The following is a 10,704-nucleotide window of genomic DNA, read 5'->3' as shown; positions in this document are numbered from 1 at the left end:
AAAAACATATTGATGCCCTTGTCACACTTCAGTAACACAGCAACAAGTAATGATCTTACTTTCCTCAGACAAAAATGTTTAATACATTGCTCAGAAGGCATATTATATCTTTAGCCTCACAGAACTCTGGTTGGATTATTTAAATAAGATTTCCGAGGTAAATGGGAGAGCACAATTTGTCCGTTTACATATATGCTCACCAATGTTCCACCTGAAGACAAATATACACAATTTGGTTCTAATAAAACCTTTGTCTACAGTTAATTTTATTCGTAATACAAAATTTACTAAATCTTCAAATAGAATTTTTAAAATCTATTTTAAAATAGATTAAGGAGCCATATTAGCTATTCAGCCTCAGTAGAGCAGAGCTTCTGAAAGCAATGTGTTTTTTTTTTCCTAACAAACTGCAGTCATTTATGGAATATTATGTCATGAGGTAGAGAGAGTGGGATGAAATAATGAATTCTTTTTAAAGCTCATGATACTGAGGTACTGGATATCATTCTTTTCTCAGTTTTATAATATATGCATGTATGTGTAAATATATATATATTTAATATGCGTGTATGTGTAAAAATACATATATATATATATATATATATTCCCTACAGGGAAAAAGCACGAAAGTACTTTTCAGTTTTGTCTTTTATCATTACTATGTAGCGTAGCTAAAAAGTGCAAATATTTATAAAAGCTGTTCACTCTGAATTTGTTATCTATAAAGGGATAATTTACCCATGGAGTGATACATTTTGAGGATTTGTTTTGATAATGTTGTTATGGTAAGCCTGTGAACATATTAACTAGTTCACCTGTCCCCATTGTTTGGAATGGCTATGGGTTGTAATAAAATATGCACATTTTATATGACTCCATTAAACAATGGCTTAATGATTTCTGCTTGAACCAGGTCTCAGTATTGAGAAGAAGGACCAGGAGATAATAAAGAAAAGTGTTATTAAGCCGTAAAGGATTACCTGGGCCAGTCTTAACAGACCAAAGGCTTTTCTGCAAGAAAAAAAAAATGTCTGTCTTTCCCTGTTTCTCTGTCTCTCTCTCCCTCTGCCATTTTTGTCAATGTATGATTGGAACCTTAGGTAAGAATAATGCTGAAGATTATAGACGTGAATAACATTCCTGGGGAATTTACATTATAATGGAATAGTTTACCTCCATTGGCTGTAAAAATAATACATGGTTACATTTACCACCACACAGAATATGAGACTGTATGATTATAAAACAGTTTTTGTTTTTATCAGAGTCATACGAAAGGTGAGACATACAAACTTCATTGTACATTGTTTCCTTTGAAGTATGTATTGAGGACATAGACTTAAGAAAAGCTATAAAAATGTTTAGAGGATATTTTAGTGTTGTAATGAGCCATAACTTCAAGTACTATAAAAGGATATACAAAGCACGATGACTGTACATTGAGTACCTGGTGTTAGTGGCTTTCATAATGTAACAGGTGTTTAGAGACACCATGAAGGGATAGTTCAATGTCTTTAATAAATTTTTTCGGGTAACTTGAATCAATTTTGTCAGAGCCATTCTAGGCTTCTGAGCCATAAACAGGAGTTCTGCATTAGAAACTTGAAGGCCATTACCTGTTCTGTTGAAGCTGATATTAGAACAAGTGGTCTTTATTCCAACACCTGTTCATCTCTCAATTCTAAGAGCCATCCACCTGCTAAGTGAGTGCTTCTGGGAAGAGTGTGAATGATGGGAGAAGACTGAAAAATGGTTCTGGGCTAGAGGACAGTGGCTGTTTTTTCCTGAACCAGCTGAGAAAACCGACGGTAAGTTTCAGATGGGTAAGTTTCAGATGGGTAAATTCCACAGATTTGGGGCAACTGAACCAAGGTTGGGAAAGTGTTGGGAACTGACAATGAACCTTACTAGAAGAGAAAAGCTTTCCTCAGATTGTACAAGAAAAATTAAACCAAAATGAAAATTGAAAATGGGAGGATATTTATAATTTGGTTTGAATGTGATGACATAACTGATAGTCTTAAAGAAAGCTGCATATGAAATGAAACACTTTCAATTGAACAGCCAATTTTTAGTAAATTATTTCCATAAATTTCTAATTAAATGTTAGTGATCAGGGTGGAAAAAAAGGAAAATTAGAGCTGTAGTGTGCTTTCTGTCTTAAACTGTAAATTTTAAAAATCCATATTCCTGCTAGATTAATAATCTCTTAATCTGTGTTCTACCTCACATCTGTGTTGGAATGAGATAGGCTAAATACTTTAGCTGAAAATATGTCATCTGAATTTAACGCACTTGTTTCAGGGAGTGGAAATTGACTTTTTTTGTGTGTGTTACGTGGTCATAAAATGTCAATTTGTATTAAAAAATTTAGCACTGAGCTAATTCACAGTCATTTAGGCTCACTAATATGACTGTAGTGGCTCTCTGACTTCCCAGTAGCATCTGCTGAGATTGAAAATAATAGAAAAATTAACTTTAATGGCATAAGAGATTTTTGCGTTATTTGGTGCCTAAAAACACAAGTGGATGTGTATTAAGGAAGAAGAAAGCATGGGTAATATAAAACTCATAGGCCCTCAGACATGAGGAAATAAGTTTTCCAGTGCCTGTGGTCAGTAAAGTACCTGGCACGCCCACATTAACTGTATGCTGTGATTAATTTTAGAAGCCATAAAACAGAGAGGTGAGATGCATTCCAATGAATGGTTTATTTAGAAACTGGATTGAGAATTATATAAAAGACTTAGCATAAAGATTGAAATTGTTGCTCCAGTCTGTCCCATCCCCCAATTCTTACTTCTTTATAAAGAAAAATATGAGAGGTATGAGAAGATACGTAATCCTTGTCATTCAGAAGTGCTACATAGGGCCTGGATTTTATCTCCTTTGATTTGTCAAGTATCTCTCAAAAGAATTTACTTAATCTTCTATGAAAATATTAGTCATATCTATGATATTTTGATATCTATCTGTATCTATATTAATTCTAATATAAATCCTTACTAATGACTCTAACCATAACCCATTAAATAATGAGTAATTCTGCCTCCTCCTTTTGCTAATTTATTAATTTCCATTCCAACAGTGATAAACTTGCCTTCCACCATCCACCATCCATTTACTTAGTTACTGAATTCAAGTATGCATATACAGAAACGTCAGATTGTTAACCCATGCCTTTGTGGGAAATGATCAGTTAGAGTATAGTGCTTGAGTGCAGTTCGTTTTGCCTTTTGTTCACTTCCAAAATTACTTAGGTCAGTAACGTTCCCCTACCTGCTTCTATGAGGATGTTTCATACATTTTTAATTAGATTATTTTGTGACAGTCTTCATTTTCCCCGTGACTTCCTGATTTCCTAAATGATTTTTAAAAAATCATACACATTTAGATTGACTCTTCATGTTGTAAAGTTATATGGGAATTGAAAAGGGCATAATTTCATACTCACTGTTATGTGTTGAATTGTGTCCTCCAACAAAACATGTTTCAGCCCTAAACCTCTAGTCCCTGAAAATGTAGTCTTACTTAGAGATAAAGTCTTTACACAAATATAATCAAGTTAAAATAAGGACTTCTGTCCTTAAAAATGGGAAATTTTGGCATAGACACATATACAGAGAACATATGTGAAGATGAAGGCAGAAATTAGGGCTATAGAGCTATAAACCAAATAATGGAAAGGTTTCTAGCAAACTCTTAGAAGCTAGGAGAGAGGCATGGAATAGGTTCTTCCTCCTAACACTCACAAGGAACCAACACTGCCAATACCCTGATCTCAGACATCTAGCCTCCAGAACTTTAGAAAGTAAATTTCTGTTGCTCTAAGCTATCCTGTTTTCTTTCTTATTATTTTGTTTTTAATAGCAGCACTAGTAAATGAATGCATCTACCATTACAGTATTTCAGAATAGTTTTACCATGCCCAAAATACCCTGTGCTTTACCTACTTATCTCTCATTCCCTACTCTGCACCTTTGGTAACTACTAATCTTTTTAATGTCTTATAGACTGTGAAATGTATCTTTAAGTAACTCTTTAGATAATCATGGGCAACCACAGAAAGAGAGAGATGAGGGTAGAGAGGTAGAAAGAGAGACAAAGAATAAACGCATCTACCTTTCAACTGTGACATTTAGGTATTTGTTAAATATTTTAGGAATAATTAAATTGAGGAACTAAGTAGTATGAAAAGAACTGTCAGACCAAAGAATCCTTTCATTTGGCTGCATATGGAGTAATGTAAAATAATAGGTATTGCTGACAAAATAGTAAAAACTTAAATACAAAATAGATACAAAAGGTATCAGTTACAAAACTTAGTAATTATTTAGGTCAAAAAACAGTAATTATCCTATCTAATAATAAATTAATTGGATAATTGAATTTGTAGAAAATGAAAACATCTGTTACTACCTTTTGCCAGCATCTGCAGGGGACATACAATTAGATTGAAGTTTATTAACAAAGAATATAAGGTGCAAAGCCTAAAAAATGTAAATGTAAAAATATAATGTTTATTTATAAATGTGGATTTGGGATCAGCAAAACAGGTCAAAATATATTAACTTCTCTTAAAGCATGCATAAACATAATAGAGAATAAATAATAAGGGAAAAGATAACTTTACAATGATTATTAACTAAATGTTCACTTCTTTACTCCTCATTTTTCATGAATTATTCAGTGCAACATAGAGAAACACACCTTAAAGCTTAGTTATCAACTGATCACTTTTTAGAGGTAAATATTGCTTCCAGTGAGCCATCATCCTCAGCAAACTAACGCAGGATCAGAAAACAAAGCATGGCATGTTCTCACTTATAAGTGGGAGCCAAACGATGAGAACACATGGATGCAGGGAGGGGAACAGCACACACTGGGGCCTGTTGAGGGAGGACAGGGGGATAGGGAGAGGGCATTAGGCAAAAGAGCTAATGCATGCTGGGCTTCATACCTAGGTGATGGGTTGATAGGCGTAGCAAACCACCATGGTACACGTTTACCTACGTAACAATCCTGCACATCCTGCACATGTACCCCAGAACTTAAAAAGAAAAATAATTGCTTCCAGTGAAAACAAACTTATAATAGAAATGAGGGAAATACGCTTTTGGTTTAATGATTCCACACCTCATTGGGTTTGCACACACAGTTTACTATTTTGGGCTAGGCGTAGTGGCTCACGCTTGTAAACGCAGTACTTTAGGAGGATCACATTGAGGCCGGGAGTTGGAGACAAGCCTAGCCAACATGGTAAAACCCCGTCTCTACTAAAAATACAAAAATCAGCCAGTCGTGATGGTGCACATCTGTAATCCCAGCTACTGGGGAGGCTGAGGCAGGAGGATCGCTTGAACCTGTGAGGCAGAAGTTGCAGTGAGCCGAGATCGGCCACTGCATTCCAGCCTGGGTGACAGAGTAAGACTGCATGTCAAAAAACAAACAAAAACAATTTACTGTTTTGTTAGGGAATGAGCAGGTTTTATTGCAATCACATAGAGATTTCTTTTGTACTATAGCATGCAGCCTACTATATTACATCATAATTATGTGGGTATGGGTATGTGAAGAGGGGATGGGTACAATTTTTCTTCTCTGCTAGATAGTGAGATTTGAAAAAAGTAGGATGCTTGTAAACATAGTAGATGTTTGATAAACACTTGCTTATAACATTATTTTTCTTCTTAATCCAGGATTATTGAAAAAGTTGGAAATACAGAAAAATATACAGTGAAATATTTAAATAGGAAGATTATAAACCAGTTAAGTGCTTCTATTTAATTTTTTTAAATGTACACATGCCTATCTATCTATATGTAGCTATATATTTAAATACTTTGAATCAAATTCTTAGAGCCTTCTTATTTTACTTAAATTATACATGCACATTTTGCAATGTTATTAAAATTACTTAAATATACTTTTAATTATTATACCATATATACTCTTATTTATGTAAATCTTTTTACGTTTTTTTTTTTTTTTTTTTTTTTTTACAGAGACAAGTTTTACTATGTTGCCCAGGCTGGCCTCAAACTCCTGGGCTCCAGTGATCCTCCCACCTCAGCCTCCTGAGTAGCTGGGACTACAGGAATACACAACCATGCCCAGCTTAATTAATACTTTAAATGTTTAATGTATATAATTTGATGATAAAAAATACAGACTTAGTGTCTATGAACATGTAACATTATTATAGACCTAGTAGGAGTTCCTGGTTGCTATGCTACATTGCTTTTTGTAAGATATGTAAAGGCATATAAATATATTTTACAAATGGTAGGGCCAAAACTAGGGTGAGGTCAGCAAGGTGTCTCAGGCACAAAATTTCAGGAGGTCCTCACTCTCCATTGCAAATGCTGACCCTGCCCTTCCATGAACCTGAGAGTGAATGTTCTATACAAATTTGCACCAGGTGCCTTGTTTACCTCACCCTAGTCCTGACCCTGACAAATGATAATCGTAAGTTTTTGTAGTATCCTAAAAATATACTGTTTAAGATGTATTATCGTAGTCAATATATTCTGTTCCTAAAATCTAAGCACTAAATTAACAGTTTGAAAGCATTCTTTGTAATTATTTCACATTTGAAAATAATTTAGGATATTTAAATTATTTTTAAGATAATTTAAAGATTTTAAGATATTTCTGTGTATCCTTTTTTAACCTGTAGAGGTAGAACAGTTTCTTCTACATTTTGGCACTGATTCTACCAAGTGTGTTCTTAATTTTAGGTCCTTCTGCGTGCACCCTCAATCTTGTAACCATTAGCCAAATGTCTTAAGTAGAATGATCAACACTCATTACGTTTACTTCTTAATCTGCCACTAATTTCTAAATGTGAGTAATACCTAGTTCTCAAAACCAACATAAAATGTGCTGTCTTGTCTTTACCTTTCCTCTCTGCAACACTGGGCTGTTTAATGGTACCTCTTGCAATCCCATTCTTCTTGCCTGGCTTCTCTAAGGCAGTTCCATCAAGACTGTCTTTGTATCGCGAAGGCCACATCCTCTTAGTTTTCTGTTTGCTTGTTTGCTTTCCTGTTTTGTTTGTTTTGTGTTCATTTCTTTTGCTTTTCTTGTAGCAGCAATAGACATAGAGTGATATTTGAAATTGTGAAGTGGTATATTGAAAGGTTTTTTGTTTTTTTTTTTTGTGGGGGGAATACTTTGTAGTGAAAAGAGGAAAAAGTAAAGAAAAACTAGATGAACTAAGATTACAGAAAAATCTTTGGGAGGCCGAGGTGGGCGGATTACGAGGTCAGGAGATCAAGACCATCCTGGCTAACATGGTGAAACCCCATCTCTACTAAAAATACAAAAAAAAAAAAAAATTAGCCAGGTGTGGTGGCGTTCACCTGTAGTCCCAGCTACTCAGGAGGCTGAGGCAGGAGAGTGGTGTGAACCCAGGAGGCAGAGTTTGCAGTGAGCCAAGATCACACCACTGCACTCCAGCCTGGGTGACAGAGCGAGACTCCATCTCAGAAAGAAAAAAAAAAAAAGAAAAGAAAAAAAGATTACAGAAAAAAAGGAATTACAGGATAAGAAGTGGATTTGGGAAAAGAAGTTCAGTTTGGGTGCAAGGACAGGTTGGAATTCTGGGGACCTAGATTTAATGGCTGGGTGGAAAATGGAAACCTGAAACTGAGAAACTCCTGGTTGTTGATAACAGCTTATGAGGACAGGGAAAATGGATATTTCACTTGACATATGTGAATCACTGAGTTTCTGACCTTTGAGATTTCAGTTTCAGGGAAGGGATAGAAAAAATCCAATGTAATGATTTAATGACAATGTATAACAAAAGGAAGCAGTGAAGCATTGAATGACAATCTAATATGTCCAAGAAATTTGGTGGTAAAGAATTTTAACTGGAGTCTGAATGGAAAGAACCATTTTGTTCAATAATTGTTAAAATGTGACCATGTTGTAGATAGACATTTGACTATGGGTGCATCAAAAATAATTGATTGATAACAGCTGAGAGTTTCCCTAATATTGCTTACTGGGCTTCTTAGGGGGTTCAATCAGCAATTACATAACTTTTCTGTAGTGTCTAAAATCATATAGACTTAACATGATGAAGACAGGAAATGTGAAGTCAGTGGAATTAGATGAAAGAAGTTGTGGGAACATGAGAGTGGCAGGAAAATATTCTGAGTTACCGCAGGTCCAGGTGATGATCAGGTCAAGGAAGTGACCGTGCATGTGAGTTGTGAATGTTTGGAGTAGAAGACTCCTAAGAACTGTAAAGTGAAGGTGCCAGAAAAGGCATTAAAGTGAAGTAATGTGGTAAGTTTAACTGGGTTTGGCTGTGATAAAGAAGAATAACATATTCTTTCAGTGATAGAGTTTGACCTTTGATATTTTATGACGAATAGCTAAATAATACTATGTAGATCTGAATCATAAAATCATAAAGCTTTAAAACTGGAACCGATATTTGAGATAGATTTGTTGAACTGTCATCATTTTACAATTGACATGAAGAAAATGTAGATAATCAAAGGTCACATTACAAATGAGTAACGAAGTTAAAGCTACATAAACATAAGTAACTAAGTAGTTGTATACATGTAATTTATTTTAATTTCAATAGTTTGGGGGTACAGGTTGTTATGGGTTATGTGGTTACTTCAGAGGTGATTCCTGAGATGCTGGTGAACCTGTCACCTGAACAGTGTACACTGTATCAAATATGTAGTCTATGTTTTCAATTGTCTTTATCTGATTTTAGTATCAGGGTAATATTACCTTTATAAAATGAATCAGGAAGTGTTCTCTCCTCTCTTTTTCTGCATGAAATTTTGTTGAATTGCTGTTAATTCTTTTTTAAACATTTCATTGAATTCTCCAGTAAAATCATCTGGGTCTGGATATATTTTTATGAGATTTTTAAAATTGTAAACTCTATTTAACAGTTATAGGGCTATTAAAATTGCCTATTTCATATTGGATGAATTGCAGTAGTTTGTGTTTATTGAGTAATTGGCCTATTTCTTCCGTGTTGTCTATGTGTGTAATACATAGTTTATGTGTGTAAAGTTGTTCATAATATTTTATTGTTATTTTTTTGATGTCTGCAGGGTCTATAGTTATATCCTGTTTCATCCCTGATGTTGATAATTTTTGTGTCTTCTCTCAATTTTTTTTTTTTGCCAGTTTTGCTAGAGGTTTGTCAATTTTATTGATCCTTTCAAAGAACCAGCTCTTTATTTCATTGATTTTTCTGTATTGCTATTTCTGTTTTCAGTTTAATTTCAGTTTCTTTCAGTTTAATTTAGTTTAATTCTGCCCTTATCTTTGCTAAGGTCTTCCTTCCTTTTGCTTTGGTTTTATATTAATCTTCTTCCAGGTTCTTGAGCTGAGAACTTAGATGATTAATTTCAGACTTTTCCTCTTTTCTAATAGCATTTAATGCTATAGATTTCCCTCTCAGCACTGTTTTATCTATATTTCTCAAATTTGGTATGTTGTACTCTTATTTTCAGTCAGATCAATGTATTTTTAAAGTTTCCATTGGAACTCCTTCCTTGACTTAGGAAAGAGTGCCTCTAAACCTTTCTGCCTTTTCTGGCACCTTCGCTTTCCAATTTTTAGGAGTCCTCTACTCCAAACATTCACAACTCACATGCATAGTCACTTCTTTGACTTGATTATCACTTGGACCTGCTTTATTCCCATGATATGCAAATCAGAAGTGTAGAGGCACTTTGTTACACATTTGTGAGGTTTTAAGTTTATGTTCTTCACTGGGACTTAACTAATGTGGGCGAGCATGAAACCACATTTTTTTTTTTTCCTGTGGTATTTGACCATAGTAGAGTGGCTATTGTCTAAAAGTCTTTTTGTCTTGCTAGACTGCCCCTTTCTAGGATATTTTTCTGTCAACCAACAGTAAGTTGCTTATGGCCCTGTGATATGAAGGGGCTGAACATCAATATGTAAAAAGCTAATTGAGATGTTACATTACTATGCTGAGAAGAAAAAATATGTCCACTAAAATGAATTGTAATGGATCTTGAAACCCAGAAACTCATAGCTTTTGTTATCAAGTACTCAAATTCTTGAAGTATGAAGAGTACGAAAAGTACCAAAGGATTTAAGAAATCTGATAGCTAGTCATATAGCAGGTATTTTACTGTAGGACAAACCATTTTCTTTTGTTCATCTCAAGAAAGAAACTATAATATTAGTTTATCTTCATGATATATCGATGCAATTCTACAATTCTGTAATTCTGTAATTTTTCACTTGAGGAGAAATTAATATTTTTCCCATTAAGCTTAATGAAATAAAAATAAATGTATTCATATTTAGTTGGGAAAAGAGCAATGTGATTTAGAAATAATTCAATATTAATAAAAAATTTACAGATGCATTTTTCAATCAATGTAAGTTATAAATAAAATGCAATATTGCTAAACAGCGATATAATCTGTGAGCACAGATCAAAACTTGCCTGTTTTAAGTAACTGTAGCTTTTACCTACTAATACATTATCAACTAGCAAATGATTACCAATCCAATGAACACTGGAGTGCAAAGATAAAAAAAAAAAAACAATTCTATTGAAAGGACAAATTCCTGATACTCAACACATGAGATAAAACACTCTTCAGTTTTAGTAAGATATGATTCATTTAAATTACATGTATCCCATCAAAAAGTGGGCAAAGGACATGAATAGGCAATTCT

The 10,704-nt window shown here is 34.1% G+C and overlaps 1 long non-coding RNA gene across 1 annotated transcript; it reads left to right on the top strand.

Annotated features, from left to right (window-relative positions):
* Positions 1-1,543: 1,543 nt before the first annotated feature.
* On the top strand, positions 1,544-7,502 carry LOC105740516. The gene is made up of 2 exons (XR_001116558.2): positions 1,544-1,703; positions 5,700-7,502. It is a non-coding gene; the product is annotated as an uncharacterized LOC105740516 (long non-coding RNA).
* Positions 7,503-10,704: the final 3,202 nt, after the last annotated feature.

The sequence above is a fragment of the Nomascus leucogenys genome, chromosome 11 (genome assembly GCF_006542625.1).
Source record: "Nomascus leucogenys isolate Asia chromosome 11, Asia_NLE_v1, whole genome shotgun sequence".
Classification (NCBI taxonomy): domain Eukaryota; kingdom Metazoa; phylum Chordata; class Mammalia; order Primates; family Hylobatidae; genus Nomascus; species Nomascus leucogenys.
The sequence above is the reverse complement of the archived record's forward strand: the minus strand, read 5'-3'. Positions and strand labels throughout refer to the sequence as shown.